Source organism: Plectrocnemia conspersa, unplaced genomic scaffold (assembly GCF_051122295.1).
Source record: "Plectrocnemia conspersa isolate PC_06_02 unplaced genomic scaffold, ASM5112229v1 ptg000011l, whole genome shotgun sequence".
NCBI lineage: Eukaryota > Metazoa > Arthropoda > Insecta > Trichoptera > Polycentropodidae > Plectrocnemia > Plectrocnemia conspersa.
In genome coordinates, this window is record NW_028277175.1 from 6,892,265 (window position 1) to 6,906,815 (window position 14,551).

A 14,551-nucleotide genomic window follows, 5' to 3' on the forward strand; every position below is an offset into this window, starting at 1 on the left:
GAATATTTGCTATGTGTTTGGCCCTAATGGCTATGAAAGCGACAATGTTTTGGTATATAAATACGTTTTAAAATTTAAACTGATTAGGTGTGAACAAGCGTTGGTCAGAACATTTAAGCCATTTATGCAAGGGAAAAAATGTATGATAAATAATAAGACGTGGTATTCACTGTTCTGACCATCACTAACTCGCACCCAATTTGCTTAAATTTTAAAACGCAGCTATGCAGGGCATCAAACCAGCTGTAGCTGACATTAAACATATCAAATTGCAATGCCAGCGTATTAAGGAGACGGATGGCGATAGCCATAGGCGAGTTGTTAAGTGCAGACGTCCTAGCCTCAATGGTCATCAAAAGAGGACGCGATTGTGATTCTCGAAGACTTTCTGGAACCCAAAACTGGAATTCTTCGAGAATAGCTGGATTGTCAACAGCAACCTTCAGTAGTTATGCTTAACGATATCAGGGCCGGCCCTAGGATATTTAGCGCCCCAGGCAAAAATTAAATTTGCGCCCCCCCCACCTTAATAATACTTTAATAACTCATTACATGAGCGTAAAAATATAATTCAAATTAAAGTAATTTAATATTACATATATTTGACACCATACTCTTTTTTGCGATTGTAGGTATTTAAGAATTTGTAGCTTTATTTTCGTCGCGATTTTTTACGCGTGAAATAATCTAAAGAGTACACAGTAGTGTATACAAAAAAAATATCAGATTATATTCTTTAACAATATTGTTTGATAATTTTAAGTGAATATTGCGCCTTTATTTGGTATCACGGCGCCCCATAAGATCTAGCGCCCCAGGCGATCGCCTGTACTGCCTGCCCCTCGGGCCGGCCCTGAGCGATATACAACTTTCTGCGAGAACAATAAATATTTTTATTTGTATTAAAAAATATTATTGTAACTTATTTTAAAACATTTTATTTCTCCTGTTGTTTGCAATCAAACTATATTAATTGTTACAATAATACTATATAAATAATATTAATTCATAATTAATTAAAGGTATAATAATTATAACTATAAATATATAATATATTTGTCAGTCGTTTTAAATATCGTCAATAGTTTTGTCTCTTACAAATATAAAACCAACCCACATATAAATGGCTTTTAGCAAACATCTTGGCCAATGGATTGGAACGGAGTGCCACTACATATTCAATTAATTTATTATTTTGTTTTAAACTTGTTATTAAAAACTGTGTAGTAAGCCCATATTGTACAGAATCAATATGATAGTAGCTAATCTGACAATTTACGACAATTATGTACAATAAAGCTAATGTTTTCGTGAATCGTTGCAATTAGATCGCCTTTGACCTTTACCGTAAAATTATCATGACAGAAAATTGCTTGATTAATCTATAATTTACATTGATCCCCACTCTTTTTTGTTTTTTCGTGCTGACATTGAAAATAAGTTGAATAAATGTTTTTTTAAGGTTTTTATACTAATTTTAATGTTATGAAAGATATATAGTTAGCAACACTGTTTTTGATAGATTGGCGCTAATTACAAATTATAAAGCTTAATAATAAATCATATGATGTTTTCATAAGAATAATATGTTATATCATGAAAGTACCTATAATCAAAGATCAAATTATTGCAGCTGAAAGAGAAAGTTTCAATTGTCGTCTTATATAAAGAACATTTTCGGTCAAATTCCACTATCAGAATATTATTCTATGAATCAATCGGAGTATTTTTTTGTTAGTGGCAGAGAAAAATGGGCACTTGTATTCTATGCAATGACATCTGTCAAACACGTTTTTAATGACAGACGAATATCACGCAAATTGCACGTGGACAGGTGTCCCCTGTCTGTTTTTCAATCGAGAAAACAAAACTGAAGAAAACTGACAACTGCTCGAAGAGCCTCACCTTGCAAGGCTTCCATAGCCATTGTTAGGAAAATGTGACCAGAGCAGATTAACGCCGTAACGAAACGTGTACCCTCTACAAAAGTGTGATTCTGAAAGTACATAATAGACTTATGCGTGCATTGAAAACGCAACTTTGTGACACGATAACTGCGTAAATAACAAAAGATCGAGAAGGTTCTTGAATATTAAAAACCCGACGTAACCAAACTTATAATAATAATAATAATAAAAAGAGCTATCATTATTTTTCAGTATTTTCAGTATTTAATTAGCTCGGAAATATATATTTAAGGTTTGGTAACCTATGGTGTGACTTCGCAGCCAGTAAGACGCAGATGGAAACTAGTGAGAATTTTATTAGATTATATTACATATTGCGACAGACTATGATGGGTGAGATGTTTTCTCCAAGCAATGGTGGAGATGCTGGCGGAGGGATGATGTCGGTGGAAGATCCTCAGATGTCTTGTAGGTGGCATGGCAGCGACAGTACAGCGAAGATTGATCTCTCTTTGCTACAATCTTCGTATGGCCCCTTTCAGGATGTGAGCCCCATGATAGTATATTGTCCGCGGGCGGACGGGCGTCTGGTGATCTCTTCGAGTGTCTGCCGGAGTCTGCCAAGTGACTGCCTTCTCTCATTGGAGTCTCAGATGCAGGGCTGCAAAGCTTGCTGACCAATCATAGTTATGCAGAGATCATCCAGCCAATCGTTGTACTCGATTCTTAGAACAACGAAATAAGTATACGCCTTTAGAAAGTGACATTTGCTTGATAGATATTTCCGAGATCAAATTACGTAACGGGAATGTTGGGCCTTGCAGCGCTATTTGTCTTCTAGTTATATATTGTTTCCCTTGACAGTTTCGTAACCAAGAAATATTCATTCAATGCACCGAAGAAGCCTTGGGTGTTATTTATGGGGGAACTCTTTAGTTCTATTCGTAGCTTTGAGAGCCTTTATGTAATCGCACTATTGTCTAGTTTATCCTTATTGATAAATAATCACTTTTGGTCAGAGTAATTACGCGAGTTTTAAGAATAAGATCTCCCACAAACGAGTGTTCTGTGTGGTCTCACAAATCTATTGATTTCAACGATTGTGACTGATTTATTTTACAGTAACCAATGCGGTAAATTTTATCGATGGTATAATGCTCAATTTTAGACACGTTATCGTTAATTGCCTATTAAAACGAATTTTTAAATGAGTTCATCAGTGATAACGAAAACATGTTGATGCTGAATTTCAGAGCAGTTGCTCGGATCACTGAAACCTGCATTTGCCGGAATAGTTACAGCTATTTTAAACATACTTTGCAAGCACAACGTTGCTGCTGTGTCATATGGACCTTAGTAGTCAACTGAATAAAAGGTCACTTATTTTTTACTAGTTTTGTCTCTTTACTTTCCGAATATCCCTCGTATATAGTTTAATCTATATTTCAGTAACATATATATTTAATCATTGTAATCGATCTATTATAAAAAGAAAAAGTTATCTTTGTCTTAAAATAAAAGTAAATTTTATCTCAAGTTATATACGAATAAATGATATGTTCGTTACTCATGATCGTGATATGGCAATTACAATTTCTAAAAATTGCCTCTTAATCAACGCTTTTTTATATTTCTCGTGGCTCAGATATTAAGAAGATCAGATTACATTTAAATAGTATATAATTCTAATCTTATATTGATGGTGAGATTTTTTGATGAGAGTGAATAGTGATTATTTTGTAGAGGTAAATCAGAAGGACATGGATTAGGATTTATATACATTGTTCTCTCCAGAAAGAGTAGATTTACAGAATGACCCAAAAATATGAACGAGTCAAGACCTTTCTACGTTATATAGAAAATAAAACAAGAAAGATTATAAAAAATGTATTTAAAGAAGATTATTATTAGAAAATATGAAAAAAAAAATCAACCACAATTCCATAATGAAATTCCAAATCAATTTCTGTAGTTCGTGAATTATACAATTATAAGATATATCAAAATATTAGTAACAATTATTAAATTACAAACTAACACTTTATAATCAAATGCCAATTAAAGCTTTATGATTAGTAAACATAATTGATACTACTGTTCTATCTCAATATTGAATTTAATTTAATGATTAAAACTTGTATGAAAACTATAAACCAGAATCCCAAAACCTATGTCAATGAACTTTCCTTCGACTAATTATCTAAAAGTATCAATCTAGAGTTGCTTTATGTTTCGATTCTATACCCTTTGATGTAAGCTAATACATTTGTACATACATACATAAACATTCAATTCGAATGTAGCAGATCGTCCCTGGTATAGGTACATCATATCGATTGCCACATTAAAGCTCCCATTTCCAGGTATTGTGTTCAATCGGCCATATTGGACGACATTTTTTTCTTTATGGCTATATAGCAAAAGCCACAAAATTACCATATGAAAAAGAATCGACGACGTCACCGTGTCGTAATAATGCGCCCTCGTGAACTTCAGACATTAATCTAAACGTCGTAAATATAAATTATATACCTAGATATTTCGGTATATACATATTTACAGGATGGCTTAAAAAAACAAAAATTAATTAATAATCATAGGCAAACATTGGTATAATAGCATTTATAATGTGCGAAATGAGTTATGTGTTTAAGACCTATTACAGAATTCGATCTGTGGAGTGATTTTAAAATAGAGGTGAAGATTGCAGGCAACTATGATTTATATTGAGCGACAGGTATATAATATACATAGGTCTAATTTATATATGAAGGAATACATATTTTTTAACTTCGACATATAAATATTTTATGCATCCTTCAGTTTTTCTTGGTAATCCTATGCTTAGGTATAGGCAGTATATATTTTAACCGAATGCTAAGGTCTTAAATCACGTTTCAACTATTTGCATTTAAAACATGCACTTGAAATTGAAACAGATTAACCATTTGCCTTTACTTTCACGTTTTAGAACGCTGCACGTTCGTTCTCGCGTGCATACACTCCGAAGCTCGGCAAATGCGATTATGCTATTTTTTTCTTCTTCTTCATATGCTGCCACGTAAATAAAATGTAAACATACTGTTAAGGTATATGTGTGTGTCAGGAATATTGACGTGACGTGTAGAAAATTCGCTAGTGAAAAGCGTAAACATCATGCTTTTATCTTAAATCAGAAGTCGGCTATTTATATAAATTGTTTTGCTTAGAAACTACATATATATTTAAAAAAATGTATAATATTAATTGAAACTGAATGCATATTTTTATTATAAGGGCAATTGTTATGGCGTTATACATACTAATATTAACTAATTTTTGTGGATTTCGCAAACTATTCGTTTTTGGTTTTTCTTAAGTTCTTATCACTCAGTTGTCAACTATATTGAAAGTATAGTTTGTATCTGACAGTAAAATATTGTCGATGCATTTTGTTACTGTCAATAAATATTTTTTTTTTGAGTAAAATTTTTCTAAAAATATTTAATTATACGTTGTTTGAATCTGTATTCAAAATCGCAAACCGTAATTCTGTGGACGTGTATGTGATCTACCGCATCACGCGTTGATTGACTGAGAGAGTACGCGAGCTGCGTCGCGTCGCTTGGCACTCTGGCGGCTATTGGGGCTGTCTTCTGTTTCCCCCAGCGGTTGTCACATAAATAATTATAAACATTAATAATTTAATTTTATACCGCTTTTTTAATAGGAATTATTATTGTTTAATAAAAGCATGATATTTTTTATTACATAAATATATTCCAAAAAAAATTTTCTCGGCTCCCTAGATCCAGGGTAAATTACTCCATGAAGATTCAATGGACATAAATAATAAATAGCACGGTTTTCGTCGCATCTGTCTTAAAATGATGCGATGAAAACCGTGTTGTTGGTTCACTAGCGTCTGCCAACATTGACTGTAGATTTATGAAGAATTATATCGAGCAGATACCGAAGGAACGACGACCAAGCTAAAGTTTCGATACACGATTTATTACTTTCTTACAGCATATAACTGTACTTTCCAACTAAAAATAAATAAAAAGGTTATATGAGAAAATTATTTGGCGTACCACTGAAATTCTCAGACGTGCCAAGTTTTTCACACGTGCCACGTATTTGTCATTCCTGCGGTACTGAATTTTCAATTGATTTACGTTACCATTGTTGTAATAATACTATACAGAGTTTCAATGTTTTATATAATCCTTTGTAACTATCACAATACAATAGTACAAGTGGCTGTCTAATACCTAAAAGACCTGGGATCGAAAATCATATGTTCCTTATTGATTTTTCAATGTCTGGGAGATCGGAATTAGTGTTGTTTTAATGAAAAAAAATATTTACAATAAATAAATCGTAAAAAATTGTAGTTGTAAATGTTCATTTATAGGTTTTATTTGGAATAAAATACATAAGTAATCAATGTAAGAAGCTTAAGAATATCAAGAAGTGTAGAGATAATTCTAAAATCATATACACAAATAGCAAATTGCTTTTAATTCATATCGTTCTACAATAGATACTTTCATTTACTATATCTTAATATTATTTCTGTAAGTGAATGTTACATTTTACTGATACAATCTGTATAATATTTTTTATTATGTACAGTTTATACATAAAATCATATTATTTTAGATTATTAATTGTAGAAAATCTAAAATTATTCAAGCAATGTAGTTAAAATTTATTGAGTAAAAGTTTTATGGCCCTATTATGGCGAAAATCTTAATCGTTAAGATTTTTAAGCGGTTTTTAAAGCTAATGATGCATTGTGAATCAACACATAAATAGCATTACTTCCTTTTTTGTATATTTTTTTATTTACTATACTGACTTATGACTTTTGCAACGACTATAAATCACGTAAACGTGACATATCTTTTATAAGTATACAGTAAGCGCAAATGGTTACATTTTAGTTTTAATTTTTAAAAAACTTATTTATAAATTAGTGCTTTAAGTCACGTGTTTCAATTCTGAAAATTATATATTTTACGATTTAATTATACATAATTGTAATTCACGTTGTGATTTAATTATAGTTTCAGCGTTTCCGAAAGCGTGTGAATGCTGCACGTACTTTAATAGTAACAAAATATTTTTAATCGTATTTTATAAAATAAGATTTTAGCAAATTTAGAGGACTGATAATTTCAGATTTATTCAGGGGAGGAGGGGGGGGGGTGCAAAAGTTTGCAAAAGAGTAGTCGTTTTTTTTTAATATTATACATCCATTTCCTTAAGATTCATAGAATTTAATTGAACGACATGCATTTTTCTGGCCAAATTCAAAGGGATCGTTTTACAGTTATATAATCTAATAATAAATGTATTAGACTTATGATATACGAATGCATAGAGTTTGATTCCGCCCAGAATAATTGAGATTGCTCAGAGGACCTAAGAGTGGAAGAAAAGATTGACTTTCCCCACAATTTTAACCTCTTAATCAGACAGTTCTTTATTACATAATTAAAAATAATTGATTTATAATGAGCAGTTAAATTTGTCATTTTTATTTTTATTTAAAAGCTCGTTACAAAAGAGCAACGCATCGGCTCTAATGATATAATATAAGCTACGACAAAATTAGTCATTGCTGTTGAAAACACTTCAAAGTTCAATGACGGCTTTTTACGTCACGCCCATTATGTATGAAATATAATTACGTCATGCCCGGTTAAGAGGTTAAAGGATTTATTAGGCACAATACTACCGTAATAAATCACTACTTTTAGGAATACCGTTTTGCTTTCAACGAGTGCTTAGCCGAACTCGCACAAAACGGAGCTACGCCAAATCGACTGAGATGGCACTTGAAAGACCGAGGGAATCAGACGCTTTTCACTTTAATCGACATTAATCTTAAGAGTTTAACTTGATCTTTAATACTTAAATAGGGAGGGATGTTGTGAATAAAGCCAAAATATGAATAAGTGAAATGTGATTTATTTCATATTGAACTCAGATGGAGTATACTATATATTATTTCCATCGTGGTATTAATATACGGTAATAGTATCATACGCACGGAAAAAGCCTATAAAACCATCTATAATCAATTGATACCATTAGATAACGAAACCTGACAATTTTTTAAGCCCCATATTATAATGTCATGTCGTCATCACGACATGGCGGAATTAGTTTGATCCGAAATTCATCATTTTTTATCGCAGTCGAGTGGAACGCAGTCTCGTGGTATGCATTTTGTCACGCAACTCAGTTTGGGAAGCCGTCCACCCACCTACCCTAAGCTCAGAGGGGGTGAATTAAGCGAATTATGCTCGCTAACGGTTTATTATTGTCATGACCGTCAAACGGAAGGTTGTACGCTACAGACAACCCTCGTGATTGCAGCTATATCTCGCGGACCTTCGAACGGGAAGGTGGTCATTTTGCCAGACTTTACAGACATTACAGACATATCGTATATCGGGTGGATGTGTGTGGTTCTTTTTGATGAAGTATAGTGATTCGAAAAATTGCCATCATTGATTTGTATACCGTGTGTAAGAATTGGAAGGATATCGCCATGCTCATCTATAATGTGAGTATAATATAATTAGTATTAAATTAGATAGTATCAATATAGAGTAAAAATATCACCGTTTTAATCAGCACTATATCAGTAATATAAAAAAAATATTTTATGAATTTTACCTCTCGTTTAGTGAGGTAAAATCCATATAATGTAAATAGATGTACAATATTTTTTAAGGTTCCATTTTAATATTATCTGTATAAATTTAACACTATTTTTGTATAATATTAAATAATTTTAATTTAATGTTGCATTTTCTTAAATATGTAAGTAAAATACTTTTACTTCAATATTTTAGTTAACATATTGATATATTTAATTGAATAAGATTTCTGTATATTATGCAATTGAAAAATTAGCTCACTTTTTACTGGTAGTAATTTTCTTTAACTTTTTTTGCCAAAAAATAAATTTCACAAAGATAATTTGATAAAAATGAATAATTGCAAAGAACCAGTAGATTATCATAATAAAAGTTCCGTTTTTTTAAGTATAAGCCAAAAATTTATAACCATGAAATTATGTAAATAAAAGGAGCAATTGCTAAGAAATAAATATAAAGGAAAATTATGTTATGATAGCTTTCCAATGATTTTTTATAGATTGACATATTCTAAAGACTACACTCAACTTATTTATATATATAAAAAGTCACAAAGGCCATTTTTTTGCATTCTTTTCAATCGTGAATCGCATAATAGTCTCTAATCGACATTTTATCGCAATTTCACAATTGTCACTCATTCGCCAAATTGGTTTCCGAGCACTCACCGCAAAATATCGCTTTTCCTGTCTGCGTTGAAAAGAACCTCAGTTACCCAACAACCGCCTTATGTAACATCCAAACACCACTGAGGAAAACCAATGATTCATCTGCCTACTATCAAGAAAAAAGCATGATTTTCTTTCTCAAGCGATGAGTACGTTCCTTTCACTCCGAGAACTCGATAATCGCATAGTTTCATTAATTGCTAACCATTGAAAATGAAGAGTGTTGTTAGTTGTTGTTCATCAAACGAGATGTTGGCACGCTTCGTTTAGCACACAAATTTCTAGAATCGATTTATGTATAATTCTTACGATAATCCAAACAAGTGTCTCGAAGAATCTTGGCAATGCTGGTTTATAGCCTGCATGCTGTGAATTAGGTACAAACATTTGGAAAATTATTTACGACGCACTTTAATTGATACCTGTGCGTTTTATGTTGTTAATTAATACAGACGAGTATCACTTTTCACGTTATAAATAATACGGAATGAATGCTTAGAGATTTATGATTTATTACTAGTTGATACTTTGATATAAGTGAAACATACGATGTGTCTAAATCGTTAGTTTGATTTATACTTTTGTTAATTCAGTTATTTTTATGGAATATGAAACTCAACGTTTTAGATTCACTGTTCAATTAAAATTGAATTGTCTTTAAATATATTTGAGTGCCTAAACAATATCAATTATATGCTCTTAAGGTTTGTATATAACAAATTAATATGTTTTTTTATGAGCGTTTATTGATTAAATTATAGAAAAATGCTTAATTTGTAAGTATAATCATATTAGTATAATCTTTTTCTGGAATGTTCAGTCCATACTGAGTTTGTATGGAATCTTTTACATTCAATTACAATTTCACAATACATATAATATAAACAACCAGAAAGTGAAGCATTTAAAGTGTGATAATTTTTTTTTATTAAATATAAAATTATTAATTTATTCTGTGAGGGTTTCAACTATACTTAGATGTCATTCCAACGACTATTTTAATCAGATCAAAATAAATATCAACTCGTCTGGAAAGTAAGACCTTAACAATGAAATACAGCGCTCAAGACCAAACAATTGCGTTAATATTGTTAATATTTCACGAACCACCTATTAACACATCCGTTCCGAGACGTAAAAAAAATACCCTTTGTTTGAAAAGAATGCGTGATAGACAATGAATTCTACCCTGCATAAAAAATAATATTGTTATATTTACCCCTTTGTTAACGATTGACGAAATTGGCTATTTAAAAGTTTCACTTTTTAGACGTAAAAATATTTTATGGGTGAATTTGGCCCACTAACATCCTCATCTGAAATTCGCTAGCGCTGTCTCGAGTCAGCAATATAAAAATCGATGTTTTTTATTTTTCAAGAAACTAACTTTTTTCTTAAGATTTTTCGAGCGTTAATAATAAATAAATAACAACAAAAATAATTATAGAAAAATACGTAAAATATAATAATATGTTTTTTGAATTTTCAATTATTAAGTATTTTGCGATATTTACATTGACAAAGCATAATTTTGTATTAAAAAGTTGAGAGCCATTGTTCTAATTTGTACCAACAACTTTCTGCTAGTGTCCCATTCAAGAGCTGCTTAGTTATTAGTAGGTTATTACAATTTAAATGCTTCTTAGTAATATACTATTGTTTAGCTTCAGAAAGTTTTACCTCATCATAAATTAATAAAAGTTATTTATGTTTACTACCCATGGAAATGATAATTTATTTATAATTTCTAATTGAATTTAAGCAGTAGGAATCTAACCATAAATATTTAACCTTCTTGAATACTACTGTTTGTTATTATTAGTATACAACATACATTATGTAGTTATAAAAACAGATATATAATAATAGCTACGCCCTTATTTTGGCGTTTCTCATTATATTATATGTATTAATAGCATCTTTACATAAAACAATTTAAAGTTTCTCTGTTGTAAATTGGTAAAATATATATAATTCTGTAAATAAACTAATGTACATTTAATTACAAAACATGCGTCATATGGGTAATAATTACATATGTACAAATACACATCGAATTGTATATTTCATTGAAATTAAAGCCACAGAAAAAAGCTACTGGCTTGACCATCTCTTTGATGTGAAAATGATTTTATAACCAGCACGATAAAACAGTGGTATAAGTTAGAGTCTAATACTTGAAAGACTTGATCATGATCATAACAGATTAGGTTTTCCTAGATTTTCGTAATCTTACGAATAAATATCTAATTTGTGAATAATGGTTTATAGTAAATAAAATATTATGGTGACTCACTATTACTATATTGCAACGCATTGTGTTAACATATATTATGATACAACAGAAAATTTATAGTTAATAATTTTAAAAGATACATAATTGTATACGATTTTATTATAATTTGATAGATACATGTTTATATAAATTAAAACTTAGTAGTTTCTGATTATGTTTACTCTGTTGAAACCCATTTGGAAAACGCTTATCATAGTGCAATGGAAGATTTACAATAAAATAATCTTACACAGACGATACTAGATACGCCACTTATGATTTCAAAGTATACTTTTTTCAATTTAAAAAAATCGTAATCGCTCATCACTGTCACAGAATCATTTGCGATTTGCAAACACCTTTACAGTTCGCACTTTAAGCAAGTCTTATAAAACGTTATCATACCAATAGTAACCCCTGCAATACATAGATCAAGAATGTGGTTAGTGCCCTAAAATAGAAATATGCAAAGCAGCAGAACTTTCTTGAAAACTTGGTCGGCCGAGTAAACTTTCGAATTCAGATTAGTCCGCATTGGCCTTAATGAAATGGTTACAGTTGAAACAGTCGACCTCAACCCATTAAACGTTATAGCTTGTGTAACCATTGAGCCCTAGTAGCTACCTATCGCGTCGATAGTGTGCCAAAAAAACATAAGGGTTTTTCCGTCGTTGTAATATGGTGGACCTGTTGAACTAGTGCAATTATTGTAAGGTAAAAGTATGTCGAATATTTACGACCTGTGCCGGTAACAGGTACGCCATTGATGCGAATGTCGCTGGGTTGAGTGCTTCGCAATTCGATTCGCACTCTAAGAATAGAACCTTAAAGGGGAAAGAAAATGGAACAGTGCCGCTTTGACCCATGAACTTGTATACTATTTCTGACGTGGCCGCATACGAAAATAGCCATAGAATAACGCACGCCGATCACGAATCATTTTAATGTTTTATTTAGAGCTTTTGGCAAAGTGGTCAATGACATTCTAATATTTATATTTCATTTTTACTGCAAAAAATAACAAGAAAAAAATCCGATAATATAATTTTTTGCTTTTGATTTAAGTGTGGCAATTTTACTTAAACTTTTTTGTACGCATTGTACGCATCTATAATTCACTACAATTTATTAAATAATAATGATAACATCACAACTAAGAATTATTGTCAAAATATGGTTAAAAACGCGATGTGTGTTCAATCGAAAAGGCTCAATTCTTTTGCACAACACACAAAATATATGAGATCTCTAGACCTCTCGCCATAAAAATATTCCTTTTTAAGGCATTTTGACAACTTATTACAGAACAGTCAAGCTACTTTAAATGTGCAAATCAAGATTTTATCAATCACAATATTTTAATGTCAAAACAAGCTAATAATAAATCAAAGATTATCACGACTGATATGTCTATTTATTATATATTGCAGTTGTTTTACTGTCAATCAAATGTAAAAAACACAAAGATTTCCTCTTATCTATTATTAAATTATATGGAAGTATTGTCTATCCGTTACTTATGTAACTTTGATAAAACTTTGATTTAGGCCAGGGGTTGGAAAACTATGGGCTGCTATCTATTTTAATCCGGCCCGCCAGCTAGAAATAGATTTTACATTTTCAGACTCGCGTTTTAAAGTATGCGCTATAACCGAACGGCTAACAGTTAAGTTGAAGTGCTGCGAAATATAACCACATGTGGTGCTCCTATTGCTTTGCATTCCGCGGTGACGTTACGCATTTCTGTAATTTCTCCGTGTAATGCTATTTGAGATATTATATTTTCATTTTATTACCCGTGGATATTCATCTTGTCAAAGGCAAAAAATAAGAGACTAGTGGATTTTGAATTAGGGTTCTCAATTATTCGCACTATTGGATATGGTATTCGGATATTCGTAATTTTTTCTAGCTTTTTATCAATATTATTTTTTAAACAAAAAATATTTTTCAATTAAAAAATAATTATCAGTTAAAAATCACTTTCATAATCGTTAAGCTTTTTGAATTTTATAAAAAATGCATAGCACGTTATCAACATCCGGAATCCAGAGCAAATCAATGGAGATGCCTGCACGGAGAACATTTCTCAATTGTTGCACAACGAATTTAACAACAACAGTAAACTGAATTAAAAATAAACCCCCTGACTCGAAGGTCAAGAAAAATAAATCATGCAAATTATTTTATAATTCTAATAACTTATAACCACTTCAAAAGTAAATTATGAAAACTAGGTACGTTCAGTGAAATCTAACGTAGATGTGCATTAAATCGGAAGCAATGATATTGTTTATGTAATATAAAAGAAGAAACTCACTTTTTGTGTCACTGTCGCCGGGAATTCAAAATTTGAAGATTTCATTACGAAGATTGTTTATCTAGTTTAATCCATGTATTCTTCTAACACTCAACACATTAGGTATATATTTAATTTTCCTAGTTATAACACACCTAGTTAATTTGCAATCCGATTATTTATATTCAGTCAAATGAATTAATGAAAATTATTGTCGCGTAGCAAAATTTTATTATTAAATAATATTTATTTGAAACTGTTGTCACGGTACTGTCGGCCATCTTGTTTATATTTGAATGTTTATTTTTTATTGGTCGAAACAACAGAATGCATTACCGGTGCCTCGGAGAGCAATGAAGCAAATTCAATTTTTATTATTATTTATTATTATAATTAAATATATTTCCTTTGTTTACGTGTATTATTATACACCGTTAAGATATATAAGATAATTCAATTTATAACGACACTTCAATTCGAGTTGCCATATCGAATAATTGTCATATTTATTTTTAATTTTAAAAATACAGATGTGTATTTATTTTTAAAATGTTATTATATAATTATTTAATTAATTAATTTAAATTATTATATTCTAATAATAAATCGAGCGAAAAATAACATTACATGTGAGCAAATTCCAATACTTTTGGAAGGCTTGGAACGATTTGTCCTCAACAAAACAAACATTAGAAATTCATAATCGTTTCAAAGTTTTCTGAAAACTAATAAAACATTTACCTAGC